This window comes from Budorcas taxicolor, chromosome X (assembly GCF_023091745.1).
Source record: "Budorcas taxicolor isolate Tak-1 chromosome X, Takin1.1, whole genome shotgun sequence".
Lineage (NCBI taxonomy): Eukaryota > Metazoa > Chordata > Mammalia > Artiodactyla > Bovidae > Budorcas > Budorcas taxicolor.
Window position 1 is genome coordinate 113,643,178 of NC_068935.1, and position 19,420 is coordinate 113,662,597.

Consider the following 19,420-nt stretch of genomic DNA (forward strand, 5'->3'; position numbering starts at 1 on the left):
AGAGGTGTAAGTTTCTACCTACTCTCCTCTTCTCCCCACCAGAATGCAAGTTCCCTGAGGGCATGAATTTTGTCTTTTCTCTTTTTATCCTTTGGGAGCTGGCCTAACTTACATATGTGGAGGTAAATGATTTTCAGACTTCCATGATGTCTTTCCCAAGTGGTTCCTCTGAGCACACTTTACGCAACTGTCATAAAAATCTTCTGTATTTTCCAACTACCCAATGATTTCCTAAAAGGCTTTTCAAATGGGAAAGACAAAGATACAAACCGAGAACCCCTTAAGGACAAGAGTGCTCCTTCATTCTTTTATTTGTTTCTCTATACTAGTTAAGGTAAATAAACCTAGCTTCTGAAACCTATGAACCAGAAAATTCTGGCTTAACACAATGAAACATGATTTGCCTACCATTTTGCACACCAATGAGGGTTGACCAGAAGGATAGATGGCTACGTTCCATTCAGGGACGAAAGCTCTTCCCATCTTATAGGCCTGCTTTCCTTGAGGTCATTGGAGTCCTCTGGATTCAACTTATGGATTGGGGAGGAGAGAGTGGAAGGTTTCCATGGGCCAGTCCTGGAAGAGTTACTTGTCTGCTTACATTCCACTGGCCATTACTCAGACACATGTTCAAGGGAGGTTGGAAAAATGAGTCAAGCTATGTGTTCAGGAAGAATGCAGACACGGTGAGCTTTACCTCTCTCTGTCAGCCAGTGTGTACCGAATATTCTATTCAGTTCAGTTCAGTTGCTCATTCGTGTCCAACTCTTTGTGACCCCATGGACTGTAGCACGCCAGTCTTCCCTGTCCATAACCAACTCATTAGGCACTTGTGATTGTATATTACACAGAGTAGATGTTCTTCCTGCAATCACTGTGTCTGGTAGGAAATAAGACAAATTATCAGCAAATTAAAATACCTTCCCTGGTGGCTCAGATGGTAGAAGAATCTGACTGCAATGCAGGAGACCTGGGTTGGATCCCTGGGTCAGGAAGATCCCCTGGAGAAGGGAATGGCAACCCACTCCAGTATTCTTGCTTGGGAAATCCCATGGACAGAGGAGCCTGGAGGGCTATAGTCAATGGGGTCTCGAAGAGTCAGACACGTGTGAATTTCTAAAGCATCAGGGAAGAAAAGGAAAGGAAAATAATTTTCAATTATCACTTTTTATACTGTTTTTCAGCCCCTTTATCTTTTATTTCCTCAAATGAATGGGAAGCTCCCCAAAGGTCCTCTCTAGTATAATCCTGTATCTACACAGGAGGCATGACCAGCTAATAAATGACTGGGACGATAACGATTCTTGTAGCTTACCAGTAACTATGGACACAGGGGGGGCATCCCAGGTGGCACAGTGGTAAAGAATCCTCCTGCCAATGTAGGAGCCGTGGGTTTGATCCCTGGGTTAGGAAGATCCGCTGGAGCAGGAAATAGCAACCCATTCCATTATTCTTGCCTAGAAAAATCCCATGGACAGAGGAGCTTGGCAGGCTACAGTCCATGGGGTTGCAGAGTCAGATGTGACTTACTGACTCAACAACAACAGGTACTGGAAGCTGTGAAACCAGTGCCCAAACACCTAGATTTTGGGATCAAGTGGCCTGACTCTGACCCTGACCCACTGCTAGCTAGATTTCTGATCCTAAAAGGATGAAATGAAAGAACACAAGTACAGTATTAGTGTACATTTACTACCGGCATGCAGTGAGTGTATGCTAATGTTAGATACCATCATCATTATGAGCTTCATGAATCGTGAAGAAAGACAAATGGGACTCCTTTGACCACTAGGTATTTCCATTTATAACACTAGGGTCAAATCTTTCATCTAACTGTGATTTCTGGGTGTGTTAGGATCCTTCAAGAAGCCACGGACTGTACAGTAAAAAAATAACAGGCACTGTATACAGCAAGCCCAGATAATGCATAATCTCAACACTCACTACTTTCCACTTTTCTTTTTATTTTTACTTCCATCTAAGTGCTGTTTTCTTTCCTGGCTCATATCCGAATAAACACTTAAATTAAAATAAATGAGAGAGAGATCCCCTGGGCATGATTAATGCAGTCTTGGGTTCACCCTTTAACATAGGTGAAGACATCTCAGAAAGCCAGGATTGATGGCAGCAAGGAGCAGAAGATGCACTTCAACTGTACACACTTCCTGAATGATCAGCGCAGCATGACCTTCATATAAAACCCAAAGGTGTTTACTGGCCTTGTGCACAAGCATATTGCGAGTGAAAACAGCCGCCTTTCCTCACGGTACAAGTGAAAGGTTTTAGATTAGGAAGCAGATGAGGTTAAATTACTTCATTATTTACTCATTGGGGGAAAAATCAATTTCTGGAATATAATCCTATTGACCTGACTGGCACTGACCAGGCACAACCCTAAAATAAACATCCGTTCATACCTTGAAAAGGCACCTACACTAACCATTTTCCTTTAGGCGTTAAGGGTATCAACTAACCATGCAAACAAGACTCAAGGTTAATGGGCCTCTTTTTTGAATATGTCACTAAAATGGGATGGTGAAAATTCTGTTTATTTTGTTCTGACCTTGTGAAATTTACACATTACATGATCATGGCTATGTATTTCCTATCTCCAGTTAATACCAAGAGTATTCTGTTGCCAGACACTGGTGAAACAAGCGAACGTCACTGAGACAAAAAAGTAATCAAATTACATCAAAGAATAGTGTGTTCACATCCGTATAATACATGTAAGAAATTTTAACCTAAATCCCAAAGAGGGACTGACACAGACCTGATCCTATTTTCTTTCTCATAGAAATTTGAAGATACTTTTCCTTCCAGGTTTGTCCTTTAGCAAGGATGTCCTAAGCTTCCATCATGGTGAATTTAGCCTTGCAAGGATTTTTAATTAACAGCGATGATCCACAAGCCATGATTTATATGCAAGAAAGATGCCCTATTTTATCTTCTTTCCCCAGGCTATGATATATGGATGCTTCTAATAAGCCAAAGATAAAAGTGTTTTGGACCAAAAAGCACCTATTTTCTCAAAGATGCACATTAAGACCGCAGCTGTCAGCAAGGGAATAAAGTAGTGCCCAGGCAACAGAAAATATAAAGGAAGTGGAAAATGATCAAGGTTTAATTTATGTATTTATGATGAGATCCTAATTCTTTTTCTAGAAATACTTAATTGTTACTCCAAGTAAAGCACTATATTTAAAAATTGTAGTTTGGTGAGGGGGATTATCTGAAGTCCTTCTAATGTACTCATTCAAGTTCATGCTGTTCCTTAGGATAACACTTATTTCAACGATGAGGCTGTAGCTGAAAATACGTGAGCATCTCTTTTCTGGTATAACTCTGAAAAACAGTGGTGTAGGGCTTCCCTGGTGGTTCAGATGGTAAACCATCCATCTGCAATGCAAGAGACTCGGGTTCGATCCCTGGATCAGGAAGATTCCCTGAAAAAGGGAATGGCTACTCACTCCAGTATTCTTGCCTGGAGAATCCCATGGACAGAGAAGCCTGGTGGGCTATACTCCATAGGGTTGCAAAGAGTCTAACATGACTGAGTGATTAAGAGTGTTAAAAATCATGTTTTGTAGTTGGATTGAGACTCCCTAGTCCTCTAGCTCTGCTGTAAATTAGTTGATTGACCTTGTACTGTCACTTAATCTCTCTGGGTCTTGGTTTACTTATATACATACAGGCATGATTATGCTACATTACTGTCAATGGCCTTTCCAACTATAAAATTACCCAATTTAGTGACTTGATATTTGGAAACAGCCAGAAATCAGTGTTGAAACTGGAGAGCTATCATTTTATGTATTTAGAAAGAGATATGCTCATAAACTCATTTATTCATTCAACAAATATTTTTTGAGTAATTCCTGTGTTCCAGGCATTCTCCTTAGCGTTAGAGATACAACTAAAAAAATAAGGAGCTCTGTCTTTGTGGCACTTGAACTCTAGACAGATGAGACAGATAACGGACAATGAAGGTAAGAAATCAATCAATTATACAGCACTACAATATACTATAGGGTAAGTGCAATGGGCTTCCCTGATAGCTCAGCTGGTAAAGAATTTACCTGCAGTGTGGGAGACCTGGGTTCGATCCCTGGGTTGGGAAGATCCTCGGGAGAAGGGAAAGGCTACCCACTCCAGTATTCTGTCCTGGAGAATTCCATGGACTGTATAGTCTACAGGGTCGCAAAGAGTCAGACACAACTGAGCGATTTTCACTCACTCAAGTCCAATGAGAAAAATACAAGTAGAGTGAGGTATGGAATATGGGGCATGCAGTGGTTAGGAGGCTGGGAAGGGGTGGGCAGGTGGCAGTATTAAATACAGTAGTTAGAGACCATCTCATTTAAAAGGTGAGGATTATACAAAAACCTGAAGGAAAAGATGAAGGAGTCAACTAAACAATGTCTTGTGTGAGAATGGGTTAGACACACAGCCCAGCTAAAGCAGAGGCCCTGAGGAAGGATCATACACGTTTCGTTTGACAAAGAGCAGAGATGCCAGTGTGGCTGGTGCTGCTGAGCCTAGCAAGTGGTAGGAGAGGAGGCAAGAGAGGTAACAGGGTACGTTTCACTACTTCAGTACTTATTCCAAGTGAGATGGCAGCCACTGTGAAACTGTGAATGGAGGAGTGCTGTGTTCTTTCTTACATTTACAGAGGAGCACCTATGTTAAGAATATTTATAGGGGAACAAAGGTAGGAGCAGTGAGACCATGCCTTCTTTCCTTATGTATTTTGTAAAATGGCTATGAAGTTAATACCAAAAGGCAATGTGTTTTGCAGGCAATGTGTGAGAAGAAGTGAATAATTTCAAATATTATCTAGGTTTATGAATTCTGAGCTTATAACAAAATCAGTTGCCAAAGATCATCATTTTCTATATTCCCAAAATATTTTGCTGAGGCTGATAATAAAGCTTTCATAAGTGAAGATAATGATCACTGTTCAAAACTATTATTAGGTATATAGTCAAATCTTCAAGCTCATAGCATTTCAAGGGGTAGGAAGCCACTTGTTCATAACTGAAATATAATGGTTCATTGCATTCTCATAACTCTGAACAACTATAAAGCATCCTCCCCAACTCTTTAAAGTGTTTCCTATTGTCCTACCTTCATCTTTTCATTACTATACACTGCCTTTCTCCAGCCTGGTTCAATTAAGCATTAAGCCCACTACCACTTCTATTTTGGGAGGAAATTAGTAAGACCTCTGCATTGCCTATTAAAGCTATTGTTCTGGCTTTAACAATGTGATATTGGTGCCGTACTGGTGGCTGTGATACTACAACCATGAACTCACAATTGCTCAATGACTATCACAAGTAGCTTGTCTGTAAAAACAAATATCATATATTAACACATATATGTGGAATCTAGAAAAATGTTACAGATGATCTTATTTGCAAAGCAGAAATAGACATGGACATAGAGAACAAACATATGGAGGCCAAGAGGGGAAGATGAATTGGGAGATTGGGACAGATATACATGCACTATTGATACGATGTATAAAATAGATAACTGATGAGAACCTACTGTATAGCTCAGGGACCTCTACTCAGTGCTCTGTGGTGACCCAAATGGGAAGGAAATTCAAAAAGAGGGGATATATGTATACATATAACTAATTCACTTTGCTGTACAGTAGAAACACAACACTGTAAAAAAAGGTTATACTTCAGTGAAAAATTATCTTTAAAAAAACGAGTAGCTTGTCTGAAAAATATTTGGTACATTCTTTTTATAAGCCTAAACTAGCACTGTCCAATAGAACTTTCTACAAAGATGGACATATTTTTTATCTGCATTGTCCAACACCATGGGATCAGCCACAAATGTCCACTTGACGTGAAATGGGGTTAGTGTGACTGAGGAATGAAGTTATTAACTGTATTTAAGGTTAATTAATTTAAATTGAAAGACCGAGAGCTGACTGTGGCTCAGATCATGAACTCCTTATTGCCAAATTCAGACTTAAATTGAAGAAAGTAGGGAAAACAACTAGGCCATTCAGGTATGACCTAAATCAAATCCCTTATGATTATACAGTGGAAGTGAGAAATAGATTTAAGGGACTAGATCTGATAGAGTACCTGATGAACTATGGACGGAAGTTCCTGACATTGTACAGGGATCAAGACCATCCCCATGGAAAAGAAATGTAAAAAAGCAAAATGGCTGTCTGGGGAGGCCTTACAAATAGCTGTGAAAAGAAGAGAAGTGAAAAGCCAAGGAGAAAAGGAAAGATATAAGCATCTGAATGCAGAGTTCCAAAGAATAGTAAGGAGAGATAAGAAAGCCTTCTTCAGCGATCAATGCAAAGAAATAGAGGAAAACAACAGAATGGGAAAGACTAGAGATCTCTTCAAGAAAATTAGAGATACCAACGGAACATTTTATGCAAAGATGGGCTCAATAAAGGACAGAAATGGTCTGGACCTAACAGAAGCAGAAGATATTAAGAAGAGGTGGCAAGACTACACAGAAGAACTGTACAAAAAATATCTTCACGACCAAGATAATCACAATAGTGTGTTCACTCACCTAGAGCCAGACATCCTGGAATGTGAAGTCAAGTGGGCCTTAGAAAGCATCACTAGAAACAAAGCTAGTGGAGGTGATGAATTCCAGTTGAGCTGTTTCAAATCCTGAAAGATGATGCTGTGAAAGTGCTGCACTCCATATGCCAGCAAATTTGGAAAACTCATCAGTGATCACAGGACTGGAAAATGTCAGTTTTCATTCCAATCCCAAAGAAAGGCAATGCCAAAGAATGCTCAAACTACCGCACAACTGCACTCATCTCACACAAGAGTAAAGTAATGCTCAAAATTCTCCAAGCCAGGCTTCAGCAATATGTGAACCATGAACTTCCAGATGTTCAAGCTGGTTTTAGAAAAGACAGAGGAACCAGAGATCAAATTTTCAACATCCACTGGATCATGGAAAAAGCAAGAGAGTTCCAGAAAAACATCTATTTTTGCTTTATTGACTATGCCAAAGCCTTTGACTGTGTGGATCACAACAAACTGTGGAAAATTCTGAAAGAAATGGGAATACCAGACCACCTGACCTGCCTCTTGAGAAACCTATATGCAGGTCAGGAAGCAACAGTTAGAACTGGACATGGAACAACAGACTGATTCCAAATAGGAAAAGGAGTACATCAAGGCTGTACATTGTCACCCTGCTTATTTAACTTATATGCAGATTATATCATGAGAAACACTGGGCTGGAAGAAGCACAAGCTGGAATCAAGATTGCCAGGAAAAATATCAATAACCTCAGATATGCAGATGATACTACCCTTATGGCAGAAAGTGAAGAGGAACTAAAGAGCCTCTTAATGAAAGTGAAAGAGGAGAATGAAAAAGTTGGCTTAAAGCTCAACATTCAGAAAACTAAGATCATGGCATCTGGTCCCATCACTTCATGGGAAATAGATGGGGAAACAGTAGAAACAGTGTCATACTTTATTTTTGGGGGCTCCAAAATCACTGCAGATGGTGATTGCAGCCATGAAATTAAAAGATGCTTACTTCTTGGAAGGAAAGTTATGACCAACTAGATAGCATATTCAAAAGCAGAGACATTACTTTGCCAACAAAGTTCTGTCTAGTCAAGGCTATGGTTTTTCTAGTGGTCATGTATGGATGTGAGTGTTGGACTGTGAAGAAAGCTGAGCGCTGAAAAATTGATGCTTTTGAACTGTGGTGTTGGAGAAGACTCTTGAGAGTCCCTTGGACTGCAAGGAGGTACAACCAGTCCATTCTAAAGGAGATCAGTCCTGGGTGTTTATTGGAAGGACTGATGCTAAAGCTGAAACGCCAATGCTTTGGCTACTTCATGCAAAGAGCTGACTCATTGGAAAAGACTCTCATGTTGGAAGGGATTGGGGGCAGGAGGAGAAGGGGACGACAGAGGATGAGATGGCTGGATGGCATCACCGACTTGATGGACATAGTTTGAGTGAACTCCAGGAGTTGGTGATGGACAGGGAGGCCTGGGGTGCTGTGATTCATGGGGTCACAAAGAGCTGGACATGACTGAGCGACTGAACTGAACTGACTGAATTTAAATTTAAATCTAAGCAGCCTTATATAGCTAGAGGCTACTGTATTCAACAGCTCGGCACTGAAGTCTTACTCTATATGATGTCAGACTGACCATGTGACAACCCTGGGCATACTGTCTTACTATCTCCTAGAAATGCTTCTCTTGAATATTCTTTGATATTACGCTAGTCATTCATTAAGGATATCTTCAAGAAGCAGTCCTATGAAATACATTGCTGTATCACTGAAAGGCAGTTGTTGAGGGTGCTGATAATTGTGTAAGATAATAGCTTTTTTGTCTGGTCCTAGTACTAGGAAAAGGTGTGGTTGTTCTAAAAATTTTCTCTGGATGATGATGTAATTTATTCTGTTAACATTTTTACATTTGCTTCAGGGGAAGCATGGAATCAAATAGGTGGTCCACCTCTTGCAAGCACATACAATATAGAGCCTCTGGGGATGTATCCTGTGTGCTTATTTTACTCTTAATCTCTTTGTCTTGTTTTTTCTGTTCTTATACCCTCTTTGCTGATTTTCTTGCTTATTTTAAACACTAACTGTTGGTACTATAATCTTGTTTCTTTTCTATAAGCAAGCAGAACAAAAATTAATTAAAACCCTGTCTTCTTTTTTTGAAAAACACATTCACTCTCTGTTCAGACTGTTGACTTCCCAAGACCACATTCTTATCATTATTTTTGCTTTTCTCTAAATTATTTCCAAATTCTATATATTTCATATCAATTGTTGATCTCTTATGGATCCTATGACACTCGGGAGAGCACAGGGAACTCTACTCGATGCTCTGTGGTGTCCAAAATGGGAAGGAAATTTAAAGAAGAGTGGATATATGTATACATTTAGCTGATTCACTTTCTGCAGAAACACAACATTGTAATCATACCCCAATAAAAATTAAAAAAAAATCTAGAGATGAACATGAGCATAAAAAGAGGATAATATTAAACATAATTTGTTAGATTTTAATTTATTCATTTCAATATTACACTTGCTATGTTACTAAGAAATTTTGATAATATAAAATTTTCATATAAATGTAGGCTTATAAAGACCTTGAGTTTTACCAAGAAATTATGTCCCACAGGGATGAGATTGTGGGTGTTTGTTTTAGAAAAGGAACCACTTAGGAAAATGTACAAGAGTGGTTTAAAATATGAATATTCACAACATCTGTGAGTCTGTGACACGGTGATTATAAATTAACTATTGTTCACCTGTCCTGGGTTGAGTTTTAAAGATTCTTTTTTTTTTTTTTTTTTTTGATGTGGACCATTTTAAAAGTCTTAACCACTGGATCTCCAGAGAAGTCTGGGTTTGTTTGCTTTTTAATGATTCTTTTTTAAAAAACAAAAACAAAAACACATATCTACTTAGCTTTGTCTTCAGAGCCAAACTGGAAACAACTTTATAAAGTTTGTTATGTGGTTTCTGTCATCACTGTTCCTGGTGGTTTGCAAAAGTTTGAATCAGTTCCTTTATTCCTGGCTTCTAGCAAAACTCTGTTTCTCACTGCGAATAATATCCATCACTCATTATGCTAATTTATGAGTCAGAGTCAGTGTTGGGCAGAGGGAAAAAGGAGGCTTGTGGTTCTAGTCGGACTCTTGCTCTAGACCCAATGTGGCAGTTTGGGGCAATGCTTTTGTCATAACCTGCCAGTGAATTAAGAGGTGTATAATCTTGAATAGAAGAGGAAAGTAATCAGGCTTTTAAATATGGAAATCATAACACCTAATATCATACAGGAGATTTATCATATTTGGACAGGTAACACAGCCTTGTTGTTCACCCCCATAAACCCACTTTTTATTTACTGAGGGAAAGTAAAAAAAGAAACATCTCAATCTTCAAAACTGCCTACACATCTACGAGATGTAAATTACTACTCAAGTAAATAACTTGGAAGTCAATTTGTCTAACGTCAAAAAGAAATAGGAACAAATGGTAATCAAATGGTAATATAAATTCCTCATACTGAAAAACCATTGTTTTTAAAAACAAGTTCAGTATCCTATAATTTATTTTACATTTACTTGTAACAGATCCTTTTGTTATATGAACTCCATAATTTTGACTAAAAAATGTACAACAAATTATAGTCCTTTTCTTCACATTGCAAGGACAAGATTCAACTGAACAGCTAACTCTTAAATAATTAAACAGGAAAGTAGGTCAATGCCATGTATTAAATGACTAGCTCCGAAGATAGCTTTATCAGCTATGGTGATTTTAGGGATGCCTCTCAAAGATGTAAAGTTATTAAGCTATCTTCAGAGTTAGTCTTTTGCTTCATTTAAATGTATGGAATTGACCTCAAAGATTATCCTCATATTGAATTAAATATTAACTTGGTTCTGCTCCATCATTTAATATACGACATTTATATTTTAAGATAGAAAATAACTTTTATTGATTTTTAAAAAAACTCTAATTACAACAGAGCTCCCTAACAATGTGTCCTTGAAACATGGTAATTACCCAGACACTCTTATCAACCGTGAACTAGATTACATTTGGACCCACTTAAAAATCATCCACTTGAAGTCATGCCCCTCTTACTCCACTCCTTAAAAAAGAGAACTAGCATGCAAGAGTTAGTCTCCACATTCTTACCTCCCACTCTCAGACTTTTATTCCCTCTACTCTGAAAAGGTTCTTATCAAGGTCACCAGTAACCAACCTACTTAACACCAAGCCCCATGATCGGTTTCCTGTCCCCACCTTCCTTGACCTCTCAGCAACATTTTACACAAGTTGATGATACTCTCATCCTTGAAATCTTTCCTTCACTTGGGTTTCCAGATTTTCCTCCTACCTCATCAGCTTGCTCCTTCTCAATTTCATCTGCTAATGCACCCTTCCTTTCCCAATGTCTAAATAATACAGTGACCTGGGGCACAGTCTTTGTCCCTTTTTGTGTGTGTGTGTATACACTCTATCCCTATGTGATCTCATCCAGTCCTGTGACTTTTACATAATACCCAGGCAGTGATAATTCCAAAATTTACATCTCCTGCTCTGATTTCGTTCCCAAACACCAGATTCACACATGGAACCATTTGCCATTGCTTGCCATTTTCACTTGGATTAAGAAGCATGATTTTCAGTTCCCTCCCAAAGCTATTGCTTCCTTGGTATTTCCTATCTTATTATATAAGTAACTCATTTTAGCCATTTTCTCAGTCTTCACTTAAGAGTCAACTTTCATTCTTCCCTTTTCCTTCAACCCTTCCTCCAGTCAATTATCATGCCCTGTGTGTCTTTCTTCAAAAATACATCCTCCATCTGACCACTTCTCATTGATTCCACTGCACTGAGATAAAACTTCTGCAGTGCTTACCCCAGAACCTGAATAACATCTCTCTCTCTTAGACACCTATCTGGCGGTGTATCCTGAATCTCACTGTTTGCCATGGCCTCTCTGTTACCACTCCAGCTGGAATAACCCTCATTTCTACCCTGGAATACAGCTATAATCTCCTGACTGATCCTCCTCCATTCCACCCTCATGCTGGCTCCCCCAGAGTGCAGAGTAATATTTCAAAAACATAAATCAGATGAATCACTTCCTTATTTAGAACTCTTCATTGGTTTTCCAGTATACTGGGTTGGCCAAAAAGTTTGCTCAGGTTTTACTGACCTCTGTTACAGAGAAACTTGAATGACCTTTTTGGCCAACCCAATACCTACATTAAAATCCAGTCTCCACGATGACTTGCAAAACTCTACATGATTTGGGCAATGTCTACTTCTCTGAGTGTTTATCCTACTATTCCCCTTTTCACTCTCTGTACCCGAGTCACAATGACCTTCTCCCTGAGTCACAATGACCTTCTTACTACTAGTTGAACACATGGATCTGATCTTGTTTCAAATGTTGCACTTGATGTTTCCTATACTTGTAATGGACATTACCATTGAAATTGACATGGTTCACTTCCTCTTTTCATTCAGGCCTGAAATATTAACTCCCCAGAAAGGTCCTCTCTGCCCACCTTATCTCACAACTTGTTGATAACTTTCAGCAAAAAGGATGACCTGACGTAATCAGACCAACTGCACAGAGGCAGCTCACCTGGTGAACAGCCATCTGATGAAGGCTGTGTAATCTTATACACAAAGCTCAAGCTTTGCATTTGGAACTCATAGGCTCAGCGCTTAGCACAACCACCAATAACTAAATAACTATTGGCCTCAGTTTTCTCATCTGTAAATGAGGAATAAAATTAGGGGTAGATATTACTGTTGTGAAAGAGTCGACAAGTAGGTTGACCAAATAATTTATCATCCAAGATGGGCACTTCCTTGGTGGTCCAGTGGTTAAGGCTCTGTCCTTCCAATGCAGGGGGCATGGGTTTAATTCCTAGTTGGGGAACTAGGATCCCATTAAGAGAGGAAGGGTACACTTTTAATTTTCTCTGCAATTTAAAAAGTTACCATAAAGTAAAACTGACTTTTTTTCTAAAAATTTTAACATGTGAAAAGTTCTCTGAACTTAAATATACACATAAATTTGTGTTAATAACATTGCAAGCAGTATAGAGAACACCTTAATAAACTCCCTGTGCTACGCCTTTATAATTATATTGGCCCCCAAAACCCATTGTCAATAACTGACCTGTTCTCCATCACTATAGTTTTGTGTTTTGGAATGTCATATAAATGGAATCATGAAGTACGCAACCTTGATACTGACTTTTTATATTCAGTGTAATTCCCTTGAGATCCATCCAACTTGTGTTTATCGATGGTTATTTTATTACTGAGTAGTAAGCCACTGAACGACTGCACTAGTTTGCTTACCCATTCACATACTGAAAGACATTTAGGTTCTTTGAATGCTTGGCAATTATGAATAAAGCTGCATTCAACAGTAGTGTACAGGTTTTGTGTGAACATAAGTTTTCATTTCTTTAAGGTAGGGGTCAGCAAACTACACAGAACATTCATATCACATCTGTTCTACCATCTGTTTTCGTTAGGTTTCATTGGAACACATTTGTACTCATTTTAAAAAAAAACATAATGGACAGCAAGGAGATCAAACCAGTCAACACTAAAGGAAATCAAATCTGAATTTCATTAGAAGGACTGATGCTGAAGCTGAAGCTCCAATACTTTGGCACCCTGATGCAAAGAGCTGACTCATTAAAAAAGACCCTGATGCTGGGAAAGATTGAAGGCAGGCAGAGAAGGGGATGACAGAGGATGAGATGGTTGGATGGCATCAACGACTCAATGGACACGAGTTTGAGGAAGCTCTGGGAAATGGTGAAGGACAGGGAAGCCTGGCGTGCTGCAGTCCATGGGGTCGCAAAGAGTCAGACACAATGAGGAACTGAACAACAACAAACTTTTTAAAAAAGTATCAAGTCACTTTTTCAGAGCAGCTGTACCTTTTTGTATTCCCATCAGAATTATGTGAGAATTATCATTACTTTGCATCCTCATCAGCACTTGATAATGTCACTATTCTTTATTTTGGCCATTCTAAGGGTTGTGGTGAGAGATACCATGGTGGTTGTAACTTGCACTTCCCTAATGACTAATGACATTAAACATCTTACTATATACTTACATCCTCTTTGGTGAATTGTCTGCTCGAGTTCTCTCCCATTTTTAATAAAATTTTCCATTTTCTTATTGCTGAGTTTTGAAAGTTCTTTATGTGATCCTAGATAAATGATTTGAAAATGTGCTCTCACAGTCAGTAACTTTCTTTCCCTCTTAAAAGTATCTTTCACAGAGCATAACATTTTAATTTTGATAAACTTTGATTTATCAATTTGTTGTGATAGATTGTATCTTTGGTATCATATCTAAGAACTTTTCACCTAAATTCATGTCATGAAGATGTTCTATGTTTCCTTTTAAAAGTTTTATAATTTTATGTATATATTTAAATCTATGATCCATTTTGAAGTAAGCCTTGTATAAAGTGTGAGGTAGGTTAAAAGTTCTTTGTGTTGGTCTGTTTCTGCATTTGAATGATCAATTATTCTAAAAACATTTGCTGAGAAGACTATCCTTTCTCCACTGGATTCTTTTCCACCTTTATAAAAACAAAATAGCTACATTTGTCTTTTTCTGGACTCTATATTCTATTGTTCTATGTGTGTATCTCTCCTTTTCTGATTATCCTGGTTATACAGTAAGTTTTAATATCTATTAAAATGATTCCTCCCATTTTATTCTTCTTTTTCAAAATATTTTATCTATTCTAGTTTATTTTCACTCCCATAGAAACTTTAGAATCAGTTTTCCTATATTTACCAAAAATACTGCTGGAATTTTTATTAGTATTGTTTTTAAAATATTGAACAGTTTAGAGAGAATTAATATCCTTAATATACTGAGCCTTTCATTCCATGAACACACTATGTCTTCCATACTGTCTTCCTCTCTGCTACTGCACTAGTACCCCTAGTACCTTCTGATTCCTTGAAGCTCCAAAAAGAAGGCAGTTTTAATAATTTTGCCAGGAGAACAGGCATAACTGGGACTAATTCATCAAACTGAGTCATATGGTCACCACATTAAAAAGAACATGGGAGTGGGAAGCAACAGATCTACTTTATGGCTAACAGGGAGAAAAGACTTCCAGGTGTAAACCAGCTAAAATTTGCTTTGCCTAAATAATGTGGGATCAAGAGCTACAGCAAGACATTTCTGGGACATAACTGAAGCATACAGACCAACATGACATTAAGAAAGTGAAGGGTCCTCCTATACTGTGGGTAGAAATGTAAACTGGTGCAGCCACTACGGTACATAGTATGAAGGTCCCTTAAAAAATAAAAATAGAACAACCATTGTTGTTTAGTCACTAAGTCACTTCTAATTCTTTTGTGACCCTGTGGGCTGTAGCCCACCAGGTTCCTCTGTCCATGGGATTTCCCAGGCAAGAATACTGGAGAGGGTTGCCATTTCCTTCTTCAGGGAATCTTCTTAATCCAGGGATCAAAACTGTGTCTTCTGCATTGTAGGTAGATTCTTTACGGCTAAGCCACCAGAGAAGCCCATAGAACTACCATATGATCCAGTAATCCCACTCCTAGGCATATATACATGGAGAAAACTCTAATTCAAAAAGAAACAAGCACCCCAGTATTCACTGCAGCACTATTTATAATAGCCAAGACATGGAAACAACCTAAAAGGCCATCAGTAGATGAACAGATAAAGAAAATGTGGTACACATACCCAATGCACTATTACGTAGTCTTAAAAAAGAACAAAACACAGGCGTACATGAGTTCCCAACCCTGAACCCCCCTCCCACCACCCTCCCCATATCATCTCTCTGGGTCATCCCAGTACACCAGCCCCAAGCATCCTGTATCCTGTATTGAACCTAGACTAGCAATTCGTTTCTTACTTGATAGTATATATGTTTTAATGCCATTGGATTCATGTCAATGTATGGCAAAACCAATACAGTAAAAAATAAACAAATAAATAAATAAATAAAAGAACAAAACAATGCCATTTGCAACAACATGGATGAACATAGAGATTATCATATTAATACTAAGTGAAGTAAGTCAAAGGCTTTGACTGTGTGGATCACAAAAAACTGTGGAAAATTCTGAAAAATGGGAATACCAGACCACCTGACCTGCCTCTTGAGAAACCTATATGCAGGTCAGGAAGCAACAGTTAAAACTGGACATGGAACAGCAGACTGGTTCCAAATAGGAAAAGGAGTACATCAAGGCTGTATACTGTCATGCTGCTTATTTAACTTATATGTAGAATACATCATGAGAAATGCTGGGCTGGAAGAAGCACAAGCTGGAATCAAGATTGCCAGGAGAAATATCAGTAACCTCAGATATGCAGATGACACCACCCTTATGGCAGAAAGTGAAGAGGAACTAAAAAGCCTCTTGATGAAAGTGAAAGAGGAGAGTGAAAAAGTTGGCTTAAAGCTCAACATTCAGAAAACTAAGATCATGGCATCTGGTCCCATCACTTCATGGGAAATAGATGAGGAAACAGTAGAAACAGTGTCAGACTTTATTTTGGGGGGCTCCAGAATCACTGCAGATGGTGACTGCAGCCACGAAATTAAAAGACACTTACTCCTTGGAAGAAAAGTTATGACCAACCTAGATAGCATATTCAAAAACAGAGACATTACTTTGCCAGCAAAGGTCTGTCTAGTCAAGGCTATGGTTTTTCCAGTAGTCATGTATGGATGTGCGAGTTAGACTGTGAAGAAAGCTGAGTGCCGAAGAACTGATGCTTTTCAACTGTGGTATTGGAGAAGACTCTTGAGAGTCCCTTGGACTGCGAGGAGATCCAACCAGTCCATTCTAAAGGAGATCAGTCCTGGGTGTTCTTTGGAAGGACGGATGCTAAAGCTGAAACTCCAGTGCTTGGCCACCTCACGCGAAGAGTTGACTCATTGGAAAAGACTCTGATGCTGGTAGGGATTGGGGGCAGGAGGAGAAGGGGATGACAGAGGATGAGATGGCTGGATGGCATCACTGACTCAATGGACGTGAGTTTGAGTAAACTCCAGGAGTTGGTGATGGACAGGGAGGCCTGGCGTGCTCCAATTCATGGGGTTGTAAAGAGTCGCACATGACTGAGCGATTGAACTGAACTGAACTGAACTGGAGTAAGTCAGACAGAGAAAGACATATATCATATGATATAATGCATGTGGAATCTTAAAAAAGTGATACAAATGAGCTTATTTACAAAATAGAAACAGATTCATAGACCTAGAGATCAGGCATCTTTGACATTCTTGTGTGATGTGTTTGGTCATGCATCAGCATTTGTTGGTGACTGAATTTTCCACTTATTTCTGAGAGTTTTAAAACTCTGGTGGGAAAAAAGTAGCCATTACAGGTGTTTACAGCAGGAAAATGATACAATCAGAAGGGGTTTTCAAGAGTGTTCAAGTAATGAGTTTAGGATGGTTTGGTAGAGGAAAGAGTTTGAAGACAGGGATAAAAGTTGATAATTTAGTCTAACTATATGGCAAGAGACAGTGAGGGTCTGTGGCAGACAGAATAAATTCCTGAACCTGAATAATATGTATTCTTTGCAGGCTTAAGGCACTTAGAATTTTTTTTCCTGTTCAAGAAATCTCATTATCACAATACTGTAGGATAGATGAACATGTTTGTTAAACAGTAAGAATTATTCTCATAAAAAGAGTTGAAATGATATTAGTGTTTAGAAATCATATGACTTAGATTCTGTTGCTAAGATTAAATTCTATAGATTGTTTCCTCAAGAAATGACTTGCTACTTAATGATCAGTCACAAAGTAGTGCAGTTACTTTTCAACAATTTGACTGCTTTGTCAGCCCCCTGGAAGTCAGACCGAAAAAGAAACCATGAGAAATGTGGTTTAACTGTTTTGAGTGAAGTCCTAGGGAATTTGGAATTCACCTCCAGCTCAACTGCCTCAGTGGTAGAGGTAATGAGCAGTTGTCAGGGCTGCACCCCTATTTCAACCAGAGTGACATGCCTTCTACTAGTCTTATATATTGGGTTCCCTTATAAGATTTTATTTGAATAAGGGGATTAATGGATAAATTAACTTGAAAACTATGAACATAAAGAAATTCTTAATAATTTATCCATTTGTAGTTAAGTATGAATAGTTTTCACATATCTAAAATCTATTTTTACACAAATGGAAACAATCTACAGTTATTTAATTTGGATATAGTACCTGCTTTAAAAAAAATCAGAAGGATGGATATTTTCTAGGATATTCTTGATAAAATATATTCTATCATGCTGTTTTGGTCTCTGTTCTAGTACAGAAATGAAAATAATCATTGTGGAAATTTGTATTTATTTTATATCAAGATGTTTACATAATTGATAAATGTTATTAAAATAAGTGCACACAACAAAGAAATGAACAAAAATATGGTAACATAAAATATGAAAACTGTAAAGAAAAAAAATATGGCTATTATGTTGGTACCACTTTATTTTCTGTTTCCTAAGAAGAAGAATTTCTTTGACATAAGAAGGACTATAGATATTAATTGTTATAGTTTAAAATTTTCTGTAAATTACTTCCACTGAGTCATTGAGCCTTTGAGGAGGAATTCACATGATCACAACACAATTCATTATACCTATACATTTGGCTCTATTTCTATACTGTTAATCCAACAGAATTATAATTATTTTTACTCATTGATTTACTGATTCATTTAAACAGTCTTTATCATTTCCCACATACAATGTATTGTTCTGGGTGCCAGGGATAACAGTGCGGAACATGAGAGAGACTCTACTGTTAGGAATTTATAGAAATTCTGGGCAAAGGTCATTTAGAAATCTATCAGACGTTAGAAAATCACAACTATATCTCACTTCCTCACATGCACAATGAACTGAACGACCTCTCAGCCTGCACCCCTCACATCTCCCTCCATACTCCTTTCTCAATCAACCTGTGCTGTGCTGACTTGGTCGCTCAGTCGTGTCCAACTCTTTGCGACCCCATGGAGTGCAGACCACCAGGCTCAATCAATCTAGAGAGGTGGAATCTGAAAGAATTCATTTGAGGCTGACACCACCCATTCAGGGTAAGTGTGATGGAGCCACTCACAGCTAATGTGAGACAGCAGGAGACAGGAGATGTGGATCATATTATATAAATCAAGTTCTAGAAGGATCAAATGCTGGTAAGTACTATTTTATCATTATTATTATTCTGCTAGGAACAGAGTCATAGTAACAGGAAGAAAATGCTTTCCTTTTAAGATACTTGCCTTGTCTTCAGATGCCAAAAACGTTAGCACTTCTTTAGTGAGATGAGTTTTCTTCTAAGATAAGTAGCCAGGTGGCTCAGTGGTAAAGGATCTGCCTGCAACTGCAGGACTTGGTTTCCTGATCGAGGAAGAGCCCTGAGAAGGAAATGACACCCACTCCAGTATTCTTGCCTGGGAAATTCACGGACAGAGGATCCTTTCAGGCAACAGTCATGGGGTCACAAAAGAGTTGGACATGACACGACTGAGCACAGGCAGTGATGTACACACGACAGGCACACAGACACACTCACAGACACACACACACACACACACACATTAAAGAACACATGTATGCCTGCTTCACTAGAGACAGAGCACTAAGGAGTTCTGACTGCCACTGTCCATGTTGTAAACAGTCTGCATTTGTGACTTAGACCATGGAGACCCAGGGAAATGTCTCTTGAATATCTCAGGCCTTATGTAATGCGGGAATGCCAATTACAAGTCAACCCACTGCATTGTTTTGGAAGTGGAGTTGTGCTCTGCTTCAGATTGCAGGAAGATTTGAGTGGCAGAAGCACTTAGGT